The sequence below is a fragment of the Ailuropoda melanoleuca genome, chromosome 7 (assembly GCF_002007445.2).
Source record: "Ailuropoda melanoleuca isolate Jingjing chromosome 7, ASM200744v2, whole genome shotgun sequence".
Lineage (NCBI taxonomy): Eukaryota > Metazoa > Chordata > Mammalia > Carnivora > Ursidae > Ailuropoda > Ailuropoda melanoleuca.
This window is the reverse complement of record NC_048224.1, coordinates 44,869,364-44,887,618: the sequence shown is the minus strand read 5'-3', so window position 1 is coordinate 44,887,618 and position 18,255 is coordinate 44,869,364.

The following is an 18,255-nucleotide window of genomic DNA, read 5'->3' as shown; positions in this document are numbered from 1 at the left end:
TCAGCTTATTCCTTTGTTTTAACAATGTGCTTTACAAAGATTATCGTATGTTTAGAAGATCAGTTCCATCACTGTCTGCTATTTTACAGGTTACTTCTTTAAAAAAAAAAGATTTTATTTATTGGGGCACTGGGTGGCTCAGTTGGTTAAGCATCTGCCTTTGGCTCAGGTCATGATCCCAGGGTCCTGGGATCAAGCCCCACATTGGGCTCCCTGCTCAGCAGGAAGCCCACTTCTCCCTCTCCCTCTGCTGCTCCCCCTGCTTACAGACACACTCCCTTTCTCTCTGTCAAATAAATAAATAAAATCTTTTTAAAAAATAAAATATTTTATTTATTTATTTTGGGGGGGAGGAGCAGAGGGAGAGAGAGAATCCCAAGCAGACTCTGAGCTAAGCAAGGAGTCCAATGTGGAGCTTGATCCCAGAATCCTGAGATCATGACCTGAGCTGAAATCAAGAGTCGGAAGCTTAACTGACTAAGCCACCCAGGTGTCCCTACAGGTTACTTCTTGAGATACATCCTATTGTTATCTTTATGCTAAGGTGAGAAAACTGAGGCTCTGGGAAATTAGGAAACTTGTCCAGTTTCATGGAGTTGGAAAATGGTAGAGCTGAGACTTGAGCTCAAATGGGGCTGACCAGGTTCTGTGCTGCTAACTGCCCCATTCGTGCTAGTGCAGCCCAGACTCCCGGAAGTATCTGGTGCCCTCTTTACACTGTGATAACAAACCACTTACCCTTAGAGTGTCCAACCTCTTCCTCAAGAGAAAGCTATTTGCCATACCTTCCATGCCAATACTAAAAAAAGAGGTATATATTAAGAAAGAAACAAATGACTAATGCTGACCCAGCTCACAATGTTCTGCTTAGTTGAAGATGTGAAGCATAGACATAAGCAAAGATAAGTAACAACACAAAAGATACAAAATAAGTCCACCTGTATATACTACAAATGTTTAGGAAAGGGTGAAGTTGGAGTTACGTGAAGAGAATAACCAGAAGGAACTATGAGAGAAAATCAAGATGGTGAATACAGGCAAGACTTGGTATGTTCAGGGCTTGGTATGATTTCAGTAAGAGAATATGAAGAGAACATAGCAGAATGCACAGCTGGTGTGAAAAAAATATTAGAGAGGAATTCAGGAGATTTTCAGTTTTTGGTAAGGAGGCCAGTTTAGCTATAGTCAGATCTCTATTATGGAGGACCAATGAGAAGCACTACAAGAAGCATGGGAACTGAGTGTGGAATGAGCGTTTGGCTGGAAGTTCTCTCCCTGATCTTAAGCAAACATACAACTTGGAATAAGAAGCATCCACAATTGTATGGAAAAGTGATCAACAATGAACAGAAACAACTGAAAACTCTTTCCTTAATATTTGGTCTTATTAAACATTTTAATATTCACCATCTAATCTGATAATTTCAGTAATCCCTTGATATAAATATTGTTGATTTCCCTATGATCTAGGTATCATGAGAAAATGAGAAATCAGAAACATCAAAAGATTTACTTAGCATCATCAACCTAGGAAGAAGCAGGACTTGAATCCAGGTCGGCTGGCTTCAGCTAGGAGCAACTAAAGATCAATATTATGTTTCAGGGTAGGATGCAAGAAAGGGAAAGTCAAAGTTGATTCCAAGCAAATCAGATAATAGTTTTTCCTGGTTGAAAAGCATGTGTACAGATGTGTATGGCATGGCTGGGCTCTGAAGCACTGAAGTCACAAACTTCTGGGCTCCCTGTTAGCCTGATCGTCCAAACTCCCCCCTCCCACTTCAACCAGATAGTTTTAATAACCTCTATCACCAGAGCTATAAACAAACGAATGAAAAAAAAATCAGAAAACATCTGTATTACAGGATGTTATTAAAAATAAAATACCTGGGGCTCTGTGTTAAAAAGCAAATTATTGCTATCTTGGGAATACTTCCATTGGATTGAATTCTTCAGTGTCTACTCCATGATCATTTTTTCTCCCCCCAAGAAAGAGAAGGCAAAAATGAAGAAAATCCAACCAACATATTTCAATAACAAAGTAGCCACACCAAATCCCCATGGTGCTGGTAAGCAGCAGAGAAGCAATCAGAAGGAAGGGGAAAAGTTCAGCAGGAACCAGTCTAAAAAATAGCAAGATGTAGTTTGACAAACACCAGTCTGCTACTGCCACTGCCTTGAGTGGCCATTTCCCCCTCAGAGTGACACTTTTCAATTATGAGATGGTAGCTGAGAGCATTCTGGGCGTATCTGCAGCTGGCTGCTATTTCCTTGCCCAATTTTTTACACATGCCAGGAAAATGAACCCTTGTTTCTACAGCCACTCTTTTTCAAACAGTAACAGTAAAAGGGTGGTATGGTATGGGATATATATATATATATATATATATATATATATATAGTAATGGGAATCTACTATATGCCAAAATGATGGTCAGCAAAATTTCCTAGAGAAAAGATCTCTGATCTGATTCTGATGGGGTTGATAAAGGTTAATGTTAGCTTTAAGATGAAATGAAAAACATTTCAGACAGAAGAAAAATGAATGCACATTTCTTGAAGGCTTCAATAAGTACTGCATATTCATGACCTAATAAGCAATTTGGTGTGACTAGTTCATAGTGTGTGTGTTGGGAGTAAGAACAGAATTGGGAGAGAATTAGGAAGAGAGGAGTAGATATAACTGATCACCTACCCTTCTATAAACTATTGATACATGTTATGTAAAAAACAAATGAAACACAAGTAATTAATCCAGTACTGAGAACAGTGGCTTGCTCAAAGTAATTAATATTTTGTTAAATTGAATTTTGTCAACTCTGCAAATCTTATAATATCAGACTCATACTAAAAATCCTATTACGGTGATGGGCATTTAAGATATGTTCCTTGACTTCAAGAAGCTTAAGCTTTCTCTACTTAGAGAAAAATAAATAAAGTTGCAACCTTACAACAAAAAACTAAAGAATCCAAATTAATATCAAAAAATCAAAAAAAATGGTAGGGGTAAAACATATGTGCTGTAGAATAATGGAGGAGAGGGAGACCCCCTAATGGGTTGAGTTCCCATGGATGATAGCTTAAAAAATATGGAGACCAGGTAGAACAAGTAGGAGTTGGAGAAGGTTATATAGGTATAAGGGATAAGAATGAATGAGGTATCAGCCTTGGGTGAGTCTACCATGGAAAGGACAATTTGAAGGGATTAGCCTAATCAAATAGTGAGGTGATTCTTTGGATGTGATTAATCAGCATAAAAGTAGAGGAGAATACACTTGCTTTGGAAGGAAAACCTTTAGATTTGAGCTTCATATTTGCCACTTACTATGTGTCTTAGAGACCAATTACCTACCCCTTGTTGGAATAGGTACTGCTTTATCTGCCTTGCAACTCACCCCTTCTTGGAAAGGTTGCTTCTTCTCACATTCAAACTAGATGCTTGCACAGAGACTGCCATACTCATATATGGTGGGTTTTCATTCATATTTTCATATATTTCTTTTTCTTTTACTCAAGTATAATTAACATATAGTGTTATATTAGTTGAAGGTATACAATACAATGATTCAACAATTCTATATATTTCTTAGTGCTCATCAACATAAGTGTACACTTAAACCCCTCTATTTCATGTACCTCAACCAACCTCCCTCTGGCAATTTGTTTCTTAAATTCTACATAGAAGTAAAATCATATGGTATTTCTCTTTGTTCGACTGACTTATTTCACTTAGAATTATACCCTCTAGATCCATCCATGTTGTTGCAAATGGGAAGATTTCATTCTTTTTTATGGCTGAATAATATTCGTGTGTGTGTGTGTGTGTGTGTGTGTGTGTGTGTGTGTGTGTGTGTAGTAACATTTTCTGTATCCATCCATCTATCCATAGGCACCTGGGCTGCTTCCATGTCTTGGTTGTTGTAAATAATGCTGCAATAAACAGAGTACACTTATCTTTTTTAATCAGTGCTTTCATTTTCTTTGGGTAAACATCCAGTAATGGAATTACTGAATCATATGGTAATTCTATTTTTTAATTTTTTGAGGAACATCCATACTATTTTCCATACTAGCTGCACCAATTTACATTCCCACCAATAGTGTACCAATGCATAAGAGTTCCTTTTTCTCCACATCTTCACCAACACTTGTTATTTCTCCCAATTTTGATTTTAGCCATTTTGTCAGGGGTGAGGTGATATACTATGCAGTTTTAATCTGCATTTCCCTGATGATTAATGATGTTAAGCATCTTTTCATGTGTCTGTCGGCCATCCTTATGTCTTCTTTGGGGGGAAAAAGTCAGATCCCCTGCTTATTTTTAATTAGATTATTTGTGTGATTTTTGGTGTTGAGAATATGTGTTCTTTACATATTTTACATATTAACCTATTATCAGATATATCATTTGCAAATATTTTCTCCCATTTAGTAAGTTGCCTTTTTGTTTCGCTGATTGTTTCCTTTGTAGTCCAAAAGCTTTTAATTTTGGTTTAGTCCCAACAGTTTAATTTTGCTTTTGTTTCCCTTGCCTCAGGAGACATACCTAGAAAGATATTTCTATGGCTGTTGTCAAAGAGAATATTGCCTATGTTTTCTTCTAGGAATTCTACGGTTTCAGGTTTCACATTTATGTCATTAATCCACTTTGAGTTTATTTTTTGTGTAATGTAAGAAAGTGGTCCAGCTTCATTCTTTTGCATGTAGCTTTACAATTTTCCCAACATCATTTGTGGAAGAGACTGTCTTTTCCCCAGTGTATATTCTTTTCTCCTTTGTCATAGATTAACTGACCATAAAAGGGTGGAATTTTTTTTTTCTGGACTCTGTTCTGTTGATCTATGTGTCTATTCTTGTGCCAGTACGGTATTGTTTTGGTTACTGTAGTATAATCTTGAAATTTGGGATTGCAGTACCTTCAGCTTTCCATTTTGCAAGACTTCTTTGGCTGTTTGGGGTCTTTTGTGGTTCCATACAAATTTTAAGATAATTTGTTCTAGTTCTGTGAAAAATATTGTTGTTATTTTGATAAAGACTGCATTACGTTTGGAGATTGCTTTGGGTAGTAGGCACGTTGGAACACTATTGGTTCTCCCACTTCATGAGTGTGGCGTATCTTTCATTTGTTTCTGACATCTTCAATTTCTCTCAGTGCTTTATACTTTTTGCAGTAAAGATCGTTCACCTCCTTGGTTAAGCTTATTCCTAGGTATTTTATGCTTTTTGGTGCAGTTGTAAATGGGATTGTTTTCTTAAATTTTCTTTCGGCTACATCATTATTAGTGTATAGAAATGCAACAGATTTCTGTATGTTAATTGTATATCCTGAGACTTTACTGAATTCAATTAACAGTTCTAATAGTTTTTTGGAGGAGTTTTGGGATATATACATATATATATATATATATATACATATATATATATATATATAAACTCATGTCTTCTGCAAATAGTGAAAATTTTACTTCTTCCTTGGCACGTTGGATGCATTTTATTCCTTTTTCTTGCCACCTGCTGTGGCTGGGACTTCCAATTCTATGTTGAGTAAAAGTAGTGAGAGTGGACATCCTTGTCTTTTTCCTGATCTTAGAGGAAAAGCTCTTATTTTTTCCCCATTAAGGATGATGTTAGCTGTAAGTTTTTCATATATGTCCTTTATTATATTGAGATATGTTCCCTTTCAACCTACTTTGTTGAGAGTTTTCATCATGAATGAATGTTGTACTTTTCAAATACTTATTCTGCATCTACTGAGATGATTATATGGTTTTTGTCCTTTCTCTTATCCATGTGATAAATCACATTGATTGATTTATGAATCCTGAGCCATACTTGCATCCCTGGAATAAATCCCACTTGATCATGGTGAATGATTTTTTAAAATGTGTTGTTGGATTCAGTTTGCTAATATTGCATTGAGGATTTTTAGATCTATGTTCATCAGAGATACTGGCTTGTAGGTTTCTTTGGTTTTTGCGGGGGTTTTTTTGGTAGTGTCTTGGTATCAGGATAATGCTGCTTTTACAGAATGAATTTGGAAGCTCTCCTTCCTCTTCTGTTTTTTTGGAATAGTTTGAGAAGAGCAGGTATTAAATCTTCTTTAAATATTTGGGAGAATTCACCTGGGAAGCCATCTGATCCTGCACTTCTGTTTGTTGGGAGTTTTTTGATTACTGACTCAATTTCATGGCTAGTAATTGGTCTGTTCAGATTTCCTATTTCTTCCTGATTCAGTTTTAGAAGGTTATATGTTTCTAGGAATTTATCCATTTCTTCTAAGTTGTACAATTTGTTGGCATATAATTTTTCATAATGTTCCCTTTTAATCCTTTTGTATTTCTTGGGTGCCAGTTGTTATTTATCCTTTTTCTTTTTTTTCTTCTTCTTCTTCTTTTTTTTTTTTTTTTTAATTTGACAGAGATAGAGACAGCCAGCGAGAGAGGGAACACAAGCAGGGGGAGTGGGAGAGGAAGAAGGGCTCATAGCAGAGGAGCCTGATGTGGGGCTCGATCCCAAAATGCCGGGATCACGCCCTGAGCCGAAGGCAGACACTTAACGACTGAGCCACCCAGGTGCCCCTATTTCTCCTTTTTCATTTCTGGTTTTATTTATTTGGGTCCTCTCTCTTCTTTTTCTGATGTGTCTGGCTACAGGTTTATCAATTTTGTTGATTTTTTTCAAAGAATCAGCTCCTGGTTTCATTGATCTGTTCTATTTTTCTTTAGCTCCTATTTCACTTCTATTCTAATCTTTAAATTTCCTTTCTTTTAATGGTTTTGGGCTTTGTTTCTTCTTTTTTTCTAGGTCCTTTAGATATAAGGTTAGGTTGCTTATTTGAGATTTTTCTTCCTTTTAGAGGTAGGCTTTTATTGCTATAGTCTTCCTTCTTACAACAGAAGGAATCTTTACATCTCAAGATTTTAGAACATTGTTTTTTTTTTTCATTTTTCTTTGTTTCCATGCATTTTTAAAATTGCTTCTTTGATTTCTTGGCTGTCCCAGTCATTATTTAGTAGCATGTTATTTCGCTTCCATGTACTTGTGGTCTTTCCAGATTTTTTTCTGGTGATTGATTTCCAGTTTCATACTATTGTGGTTGGAAGAGAGGTATGATATAATTTCAATCTTTTTAATTTATTGAGACTTGTTCTGTGGCCTAACATGATCTGTGCTGGAAAAAGTTCCATGTGCTCTTGAAAAAAAATGTGTATTCCACTGTTTTTGGATAGAATGTTCTGAATATATCTCTTAGGTCCATCTGATCCAATGTGCCATTCAAAGTCACTGTTTCCTTCTTGATTTTCTGTCTCTCTAGATGGTCTATCCATTGATGTAAATGGGGTGTTAAAACCTCCTACTATTATTCTATTACTGTCAATTTTTAAAAAAAATGTCTGTTAATAGTTTTTTTATGTTTTTAGGTGCTCTCATGTTGGATACATAGATACTTTCAATTGTTACATCCTCTCATTGAATTGTTCCCTTTATGATTATGTAATGTTGTTCTTTGTCTCTTGTTATAGTCTTTGTTTTAAAGTCTGTTTTGTCCAGTATAAGGACTGCTATCCCAGCTTACTTTTTGCTTCCATTTGCAAGAGTGTTTTCATCCCTTCACTTTCAATCTGCATGTGTCTTTAGGCCTGAAGTGAGTCTCTTGGAGGCAGCATATAGATGAGCCTTGCTTTTTTATACATTTGGTTACCCTATGTCTTTTGATTGGAGCACTTAGTTTATTTACATTCAAAGTAATTACTGATAGGTATTTATTCATTGCCATTTTGTTACTTATTTTATGGTTGTTTTTGTAGTTTCTTCTCTGTTCCTTTCTTCTCTTGCATTTTTCCCTTGCAGTTTGACGAATTTCTTTGGTGATATACTTGGATTCCTTTGTCTTTAGATTTTGTGTATGTATTATAGGTTTTTTATTTGTGGTTATCTTTAGGCTCATCTATAACATCTTATGTCTATAACAGTCCATGTTAAGTTGATGGTCACTTAAATTTGCACTCTTCTAAAAATACTTAATGTTTACTCTTCCTCCCCCAGTTTTATGCATGTGATATTATACTTTATGTCCTTTTATTTTGTGAATCCTTTGACTGGTTTTTATAACAAGTTTTACTGCTTTTGTGCTTTAACCTCCACATTGATTTTATGAGTGATCAATCTACTACTTTTACTATATTTACCTGTCATTTTTTTTCCTTTCTTAATTTTCTCCCTTCTAATTATGACCTTTTCTTTCCACTCAAAGAATTCCTTCTAACATTTCTCATAAGGCTGGTTTAGCAATGATGAACTTCTTTAATTTTTATTTGTCTGGGAACCTCTTTATCTATCTCTCCTTCTATCCTGAAGAATAGTCTTGCTGGGTAGAGTATTATTTATTGCAGCTTTTTTTTTTCTTTCAGCACACTGAATACATAATGGCACTTCTTTCTGGCCTGCAAAGTTTTTCTAAAAAATCAGCTGATAGCCTTATGGAGTTTCCCTTATAGGTAGCTACTTTCTTTTCTCATGCTTCTTTTAAAATTCCCTCTTTATCACTACTTTTTTGCTATTTTAATTGTTATGTGTCTTGGTGCGGACCTCCTTGGGGTGATTTTGCTGGGGGCTCTTTATGCCGCCTAGATCTGGATGTATGTTTCCCACCCTGGATTAGGGAAGTTTTCAGTTATTATTTCTTTAAATAAATTTGCTGCCCCCTTGCCTCTTTATTTTCCTTCTGCAGTCCCTATACTGCAAATGTTATTACACTTGATGATGTTGATAAGTTCCCTTAAACTATTTTCATTTTTTATTCTTTCTTTTTTTCTTTTTGCTGTTTGGCTTTGTTATTATCCATTACCCTGTCTTCCATCTTATGCATCCATTCTTCTGCCTACTCTAGCCTACTTTTGATTCTCCTTAGTGCATTTTTAATTTCAGTTACTGAGTTCATCAGTTGATTGGTTCTTCTTTATATTCTCAAGCTCTTTACTGAAGGTCTCACTGAAATCCCCTACTCTTTTCTCAAAGTCAGTATCTTTTTTTGTAAAGATTTAGTCTCTTTATTTTTTTATTATTTATTTGAGAGAGAGAGAAAGAGTGCAAGCATGAGTGGGGGGAGAAGTACAGGAGGAGGGAGAGGGATAAGTAGACCCAGTGCTGAGCACAGAGCCCAATGCAAGGCTTGATCCCAGGACCCCAAGATCATACCTGAGCTGAAACCAAGAGTCAGACTCTTAACTGACTGAGCCACCCAGGCACCCCTCAGTAATATCTTTTTTAAAAATATTTTTTTTATTTATTTATTTGAGAGAAACAGAGAGAGAGCAGGAGTGGGGGGCGGGTGAGGGGCAGAGGAGAGGAAGAGGGAGAAGCAGATTCCCTGATGACCAGGGGGCCTAACTACAGACTCAATCCCAGGACCCTGAGATCATGACCTGAGCTGAAGGCAGATGCTTAACTGTCTGAGCCACCCAGTATCTTTATGACCATTACTTTAAATTCTTTGTTAAGCGTATTGCTTATTTCCATTTCATTTAGTTTTTTCACTATGGTTTTATCCTGTTCTTTCATTTGGGACATATTTCTCTATCTCCTCATTTTGTATAACTCTCTGTGTTTTTTTCTATGTATTAGGAATGTCAGTTATGTCTCCTTATCTTGAAAGTAGTGGCGTTACGAAGAAGAGGTCCTGTGGTATCCTGTAGCGCAATGTTCCCTGCTCATCAGAACCAGGTGCTTCAGGGATGTCTCCTATGTGGGTTGCATGTGATCTACTATTGTGTCTAAACCTTTTTGGCCTTCAGTCCAGTCAGCTGCAATGGCTCTTTCTGCCTATTGTGGGCCGGGTTTGGTACTTGCGTTGTTAAGGGGCCAGTCTGGCGCTGTCATGGGCTTGTAGTTGGGCTTTGTCTGGTGACAAACCAGATGCCTGCTCCTAGTTCACCTACTGGGGCTTCAATAGTACCGACCTACCTTGGTCCTTGAAAGCTTTTTGTTGGTGGGTGGAGCCAGCAGTTAGACCAGATGCCTACCCCCAAGGGCTGCAGATACACTGGTTGGCAGGACACTCTCTCTGCGCTGAAAGTTCTAAGGTCTGGCCACTGGAACTGCAAGTGTACTGGTGTGTGTGGTTATCTTCTCCTCTCCCCAAGGCTGGAGTGTCTTCAAGTGGTGCTGGTCCCTGCTGGGGTAAGTAGGATGTGATGTGGAAGAAGGTCCTTTGTAGGGACTCCTGCTGTGTAGTATGGTTTGGATGGGGCAAGTCTGCAGGAGAGTGCAAGTGGTGTTAGCAAGGTAGCTGGAGAGTGTTCGTGTTAAATCCTGAAAGTGTCCAGCTATCAAAGTTGAATGGTGGGGGGAAGGGGATAAATGGCACCCACTAGAAATTTTGTTCTCGGAGAAGTCTCCTAAAGATCCTTGTTCCTCAAGCATGTGTTCTGAGATTAGTAAATAAATCTTCATGTATACCCCAGGTGCTTTTCAAACTGCTGCTTTTATGCTTTATCATGGAAGGGCTGTTTATTATGCTGTCCAAGGGGTGGAACTCAGTTTCCTATTGTCTTCCACCTCTCCCAGATCTAAGCCCATTAATTTTAAAAGTATCTGGAGTTAAGCCCCACTGGTTGTAAGAACTCATGAAGTTAAGCCCTACTGGTTTTCAAAGCCAAATATTATGGGGACTTGTGTTCCCAGTGCAGGTACCTGCTGCTTAGCTGCTTGCAGTGGGGTCTACTCTCTCTATCTCCATGTTGTGCTGTCCCTCATGTTTTTGGTTAGTCTTGCAGGGAGTTTGGTTCCTGACCATGCCTCTGCCCTTCTTACCCTTTTGGATGCAGCCTTCTTCCTACAATTAACTGTGGAAGGCCTGTTTGATTAGTCTTGAGGTCATTTTCTGGGTTAGCTGCACTGATGTAGCTGTTATCCAGGTGTGTCTGTAGGACAAAGTAAGCTTAGGATCCTCCTGCCCTGCCATCTACCTAGAAGTCTCATACTCTTAAAAGTTTTATCTCACCCTACAACCATTGGTCACATTCATTGGTACAGAAATGAGCACCTTTCTCAAGCTGGGCTAACCAGAGTTCTTTCCAGGAAATTTATATTTCAATTGCATTAAGGAAAGAGTCTGCTTTCTGTGATGTGAGTTACAAGATGTAAAAGTGGAGAGCTGTCAGCACCCATGTTTTTGCAGTATTGAAGTAGTTGTTCTGCAATGACAGAGAATAAATATAATATGCAGAAAGGAGCCACAGGAACAGGTGGAAACAGACCTAGTGGGAGTGAATTCCCTGAGTTTTGTTGACTCTGACGCCCAGATTTATCTATTTCTTTTTGTGGTGTGTGTGTCTATACTTTTGTTTGATTCTTTGAGATCCTTCCAATAAATCCTCCATTTTGCCTAAGTTAGCGCAACTTGAGCTTCTTTCTGTCTCTGTAACCAAAATAATCCCAACTAACACATTTCTAAAGAATGCCCTCATTCCTAAGACAGAAGCAGCAATCCTTCGTCTAAACAGGCTTTTGAAAACTGAATGAGTGTGCATGAGAGTAGCACACTAAACACACATAAGTTGCTGTTATTATTATTATTGAAGAAAAGAGTAGGTAGTTTGGTCCAGGAGAATGCACATTTAGTTTTGAACCAGTAACCTTTCTCCAAAATAATCTTAAAGCACAGGTGTGTGTGTGTGTGTGTGTGTGTAAAACAGGAAGCTGAACAGAAATGTACATATTAGCTTGCTGACAGTAATCCTCAATGCAGAACTCTCTTGTAAACAGTGATAGCATAGTACTCAGTTTCAAGTCCAAAATAAGATCTGCCCCCTCCCCAAGTATAATTTTTTCTAGCGCTGGCAATCATCCAAGGAGAAGAACATCTTGGTGTATGAGTAAAAGGAAATGGAAAACTGTAAACATCAGATACTTGGGTCTTGGCCACAGAAAGGCGAGAGAGAGCAGTCCACTCCTGGACTGCTAGTGATCCTGCTTACTAGTAAGTAAGACTCCATCATTCACACTCCAAAGATTTGTCCCCATCCTGTTACTCTGCTCTCCCATAAAGAGGGGCAAGGACAGACTCTGGTTCAGGTCACTGCAGTGCTCTCCTGCCAAGATTTTTGTCAAGACCTATTTTCTGTAGTCTACCGAGTGACCTTGTATCTGTTGACTTTTATATTCCAGTTTCTTCATTTGATATCTTAAGAATAATGATGTCTTGCCTTCCTAATCTCTTAGAGAATTAAGAGATAAATCATTTACTTACTAATGAGATTAATTATTTAGCACATAGTAGGTATTTAATAAATATAAATTTGTCTTCCTCTAGATAGCATGACCCTAACGGATGGCTCGACCTTTACTAAAATGACTTCTTCCTAATTGGCTTTGCTCCATTTTTGTCACAACAATTGGACTTGGATGTAGGATTTTTAGTTTTCCCTCAGCTTTTCCATTGGTCTAAAATGCACGCAACGATAAGGAACAGATAATACCATCTCTTTGTTAACTTTAGTGCTCTGGGCTGAGAAAGGGAAAATTACGTAACCAAGAGACATAGTTCAGACTGTAATTATGATTATTATTACTATAATAATAGGTCATAATAGCATTTGCTAACAACACCACTAGAACTCTGCCTAGGCCTCATTAATCTGGACCTTACTAATATGCAATATGTACTTACTTGACAACGGTTAGACAAAAGTTCTCCCCCAAATGATCTCTGAGTTTAATTTTTAATGCAATTCAAAAATATTTGGTAAAAGCATGATTGTCTAGCTAGGCTAGGCTCAAACATAGTAATTAATGGGTCTCTAGGCTACAAAGTCAGGGTTACCTAGATTTAAGTCCTGTAACTGCCACGTTTATATTTGTGTGAATTTGGTTAAATCTAATTTTTTTTCATTAGTAAAATAGATACAATGATGATAGAGTTATGATTCTTACAAGGGCTGTAATACAAATATGCCATGATCACTCAATATATCATAAATACCATTTTTATCATTCTTTTTTTTTTAAAGATTTTATTTATTTATTTGACAGAGAGAGAGACAGCCAGCAAGAGAGGGAACACAAGCAGGAGGAGAGGGAGAGGAAGAAGCAGGCTCCCAACAGAAGAGCCTGACGTGGGGCTTGATCCCAGAACTCCGGGATCATGCCCTGAGCTGAAGGCAGACGCTTAACGACTGAGCCACCCAGGTGCCCCCCATTTTTATCATTCTTGTCAATAATGATGATAATGAATAAGTCAGAGCATATGTATCTAAAATAGAGAAGGGAATAATTATGATATCATAGAGTAAAATACTGTAGTAGAAATATTTACATAGTGTTATGAGACCATAAATGATTTTTCAATTAATTCTATACGAAGAAGGCAGGAGAGGGGTTGCTATCTGAACAGTGCTGAAGGAGTATTCTTGCTCTGATGTGCAAGGAGACAAAGTGATTCAAGGCATAAAAAAGAATACTCATCATTCTGGAAAATATAACAATCTGGTGTCATGAAGACAAGGATTATCATAAAGATAAAATTGTAAAGATAGGCAAAAGGAAGAACTTATTGAATACATTAACAAAATAAACACTTTTTTCCCCTCCCAGGGTCAAAGTATTGAAGAAGCTTTTAAAAACCCTAACAGAATAATTTTAAAACCTGTGAACAGTGATGATCGTATATCTGGTCTACTTATTAAAAGATATTTTAAGCCTTGGTAGCACTGCTAGCAGTGAATTTATGCTATAGTCTCCATATGACATAAAACAAACCTTTATTTTAAAAGACTCATCAGTTTGTTTATTTTTTGTTTTGTTTTTTTCCATATGAGATGAAGGTTATGTTATACCCTGTTAACTGAGAGAGAAGAGAGCTGTCCATGTAACTACTACTTTGTGGGTTTTTTTTAAATTATTATTATTTTAACATGTTTCTCAGTTTTATTGAGGTATAACTGACAAAAGTGTAAGATATTTGAAGTGTACAACATGATATGATGTACATATACCTTGTGAAAGGACCACCCCATCGAGTTAACACATCCATCACCTCATGTATTTCTTTCTCTCACACACATTGTGCCAAGAGAGGAGGACTTAATATTCTCTCTCTCTCAAGAGAGAGAAATTTCAATTGTACAACTCAGTGTTATGAACTATAGCCAAAACATCATACAATAGATCCTCAGACCTTATTCATCTTAGAACTAAAAGTTTAGATGATTTATTTCTTCAGAGTAATTTTCTCCCATTCATCTGGGTCAGTAAGATGTGACTGCTGAAACCCCTGTGAAGGACAGACAAATTATGAATCCCTTTGAGTAAGTTACTTAACTACTTTAGCTCAGTGACCTCAGCTTTACAATGGAGAGCATAGTGTATATCTAATGTACCTCACAGAAATGAACAGGGGCTGGTCTGAATCATTGTTTATGTGACCACATACTTTTATATGACTTCTTCGAGAGCAGATTCCTTATCAAAATCTCCCTCACATCCCTAGACACTGGTAGATAATTGGTGGTTCATAAATGTCATACAGAATAAATGGAAGTAGGTCTGTAGTAGAAACAGCATACTGTGCTATATGAATGTAAGTTATTATCAAGCTGAAAAACATCATCGAGGTGGCCTCCTTTCTAGAACGTTGAAAAACAATGCTACAAATATCCATAAAGAACAAAAATACTGGAAAGAATCCAATATTTCCCATCAGCATAAAGTGTGTGTATTAGATAGCAAATGGCCATTTCCTTCCACATTGTCTCTGAGAAAGATTCAGTCCCCAAGGCACAGAATGGTTCTATGGCCATCTGCAGTTCCAAACAAAATTGAAGAGTTGTGTCTCGACTGCTGCTAGTGCATCTATGGGCAAAATCAACTATTAAATGATCTCTGACTTCACAGAGTGAGACTCCAACTGTCTCAAACAAGGGAACTTAACATAACAACCAAACCCCCTCCATTGTTGTAGCAAGAGAAAACACCAAAAATGACAACAGAATGACACCATACTCACAGCTTGAATGAGAAAAGAGTTTGATGGGAACGGATGAGAGGAAAACACCTTCAGTGAGTACCTTCCATTTTCCAGGAACTAACACATATCACCACATTATCATGATAAGCCCAAAAGCAAGGCATCCTTATGCCCATTTCAAAGATAAGAACAGTAGGGTAAAGAGAGGTTAAGTTACTGTCTATTTTTTTAAAGATTTTATTTATTTATTTGACAGAGAGAAAGAGGGTGCAAGCAGGGGGAGCAGCAGGCAGAGGGAGAAGCAGGCTCCCACTGAGCAAGGAACCTGATGAGGAACTTGATCCCAGGACTCTGGTTCTGGGATCCTGACCTGAGCCAAAGGCAGACACTTAATGGACTGAGCCATCCAGGTGCCCCAAGGTTAAGTAACTGTTTAAAGTCTTACACAGAGTAAGTGGTAGAACTAATATTTCAGTGACCACCATCTTACTCCAATTCCCTTTTCCTTTTTGTTCAACAGCTTTTCCAAAGCATCTTTCTCTTAACTTAAAATTTACATGAAAAGAGTTGCTGGATAAAATAAGTTTAGGAAACTATGTTAATGCAAGTTAGACAGCCTTAATTATGATAATCTGCATTGAGAGTTTCCAAGATGGAAATATAGAAAGTATAACCTCATAACATATATTTCAACTTGCCCTCTTTCTTTTCTTATTTTTAAAAAATCCCCACAGAGGTTTACAGACGCCTGTGTTTATTCATTTATTCAGTCATCCAAAAATATTTATCAAATGGCTTATTATGTAATCTAAACTTGGGGGAAAAAATGGGTAAGATTTTCATCATTAACAATTGAGTCAATCAATAGTAAAATTCACAATCCGCTGGATAGTGTCAAGACAGCATTGAGTTTACTCTGATTCTGCCCCCAGGAGTATACGTGGGTGGAAAACAATCAAACAAGTAATTATCATTATATATAATATTGTGCTGTATATATACAGCACATATTATATATAATGATAATTATATATATATATATATTCCTCTCCCACTACCCCTGCTTGTGTTCCCTCTGTCACTGGCTGTCTTTCTCTCTGTCAAATAAATAAATAAAATCTTTAAAAAAAACAGAAAAGAAAAAGAAAAAGAAAGGATAAGGAGTAGGTAAATTGGGAGGGGAGATACAGTCATAAAGACCTTAATGAGAAGGTAAAAATTAAACTATTCCTAAGTGATGAGAAATAGCTAGCCATATCCAACATGAGTTCAGAGAGGTCAGAGGCAGACAGGGTTCAGTTTATATAATCTTGAAAATTTTGATAAGGAATTTGGGCTTTCTGAGGTGTTCAACAAGAAACTGCTAAGATAATTTAAGCAGGGAGCATAACAGAGTCTGACTCACATTTTCAAATAATCATTCCTGCTGATGAAGAATGGACTGCAGGTGCCCAGGAATGAAGCAGAGGGTATGCCAAGAGGCAAAACAATGAAAAGAAAATGACTGCCTGTGTTAGGATGGCCTGGTAGAAGTGGAGAAAAGTGGGTGAATTCAGGACCTATTTTTAAATAAGGCAAGATAACTTGATGAAGTATTGTACCGGGGAACAGGGTGTGATAGTGGGGAAAAAGGAAATATCAAGATTAATTCCCAGGCTTCCGCCTTGAGCACAGCTGGGAATATCATATACAGAGATGGGAAAGAAGATTAAGGTAGTAGAAACAGAACTTATGAAAGCCCTTCGTTGGTTTATCTGAATTCCTGCTTATTAGTTGAGCATATTAGCTGAGGCTTTTCAGTAGAAGTAATATTTAAGATATATCAGAAGAATGAGTAGGGACCAGCCAACAGATGGTACAATTTACCAGTCAGGGCAGGGTGCCCCAAACAGTTGTAAGAGCCCGTGTCTTGGCCTGACTGTGAAGAATACGGTGACTTAGAAAATGTGAAGGGGGCTCAGTGTGGCCCCTAGAGCATTAAGTAAAAAGGTGGGAGGCCGAAGGAATCCGGGGAGTAGGAGTAAGGGTAGGGAGGGAGATGAACAATGAGGGTAGTCTACTGGACAGGAGCCAATTCAAAAAGAGCCTTTTAGAATATGACACCAAGGATGCATTTTATCCTAATGACAAGGGGGGAAGACATTAAAGTTTATTAAGTGCAGGAATGGCAGTATTCATCCAAACTTTTCGAAGAATCACTCTAAATGCGTTCAGAAAAATGAATTAAAGTGAGCACAAGAATAAGGCTGAGTGTTCCAAATGTGTTTAAAATGGTACACTTTGGGAAACGCTGACCCCTATAAGAGAAAATAAAATTTAAGATTGGCCAAACGGGGTATCAACACACTTCATGGAAAGATAGTTCTGGAACCAATATTAAGGAAAGGGTGAAGGATGAAATCCTTCAGTGAAAGGCAAAACACAGGATATGAATATCTGTAACTAGTCTCTGCCATTTTACAGATTGGACTGGTCTGCTTGCACTGTCTGGGGATAAAGGACTGACTCCAGGAATTTACCAGGGCTCTCATCCTTCAACGGCTTCAGCTGTCCTTCTCCAGTATGAAAATTCATAACCTTCTACCTTATTTTTTTAAAGGAAAGGAAAGGTTGTATTTCTACCACCTACGTCTCCCGTTGACGGTTGCTTTGGGGTGATTTTCTAAAAGAAGTTAAGATAGCATAACAAGTTCACAATGTTTTTTTCTAGATAAACTCTGTCTGAAATCCCTGTCAGATGGCTGATTCTGGCCTTCTTCCTCCAATATGTCAAGATGTGTTCTAGAATATGAATATTTTAGATGAGATTGTTTGATTTCAATTTGTATATTTCTATGAAAATTTAAAATCTTTTATGCCCCTTTGTTACCCAAAGATAATTAACTATGGTTTATTTTAACAAACTATGAGCTCATTTCCAATAACATCAGCCCTATTTTATATCTCCAACAGGCCCACAGAATAGAAGGGAGGCCTGATAAGAACATAATGAAAAGTCTAGCAGCCCCTCCTTTCCATACAGAGGGATGAGAATGGTTGTGAGCTAGAGGCAAGAATTGTGAGTACATTTAATGGTGACATACCATTTTTAGATCCAATTATGCAAATTCACCCTGGAATATTGTGAGTGAGGGTTGGGTGATCATTTTCCCCACTACCACCCACACACATACACACCCTGGGATTTACAGCAATTATGTCAATTGTCCTATTTATGGTACTTGACACGTTTAATGTAAGAAAGGGACAATGCATTCCATTACTTCTTATTACAATGCAGCATGGTGATGAAT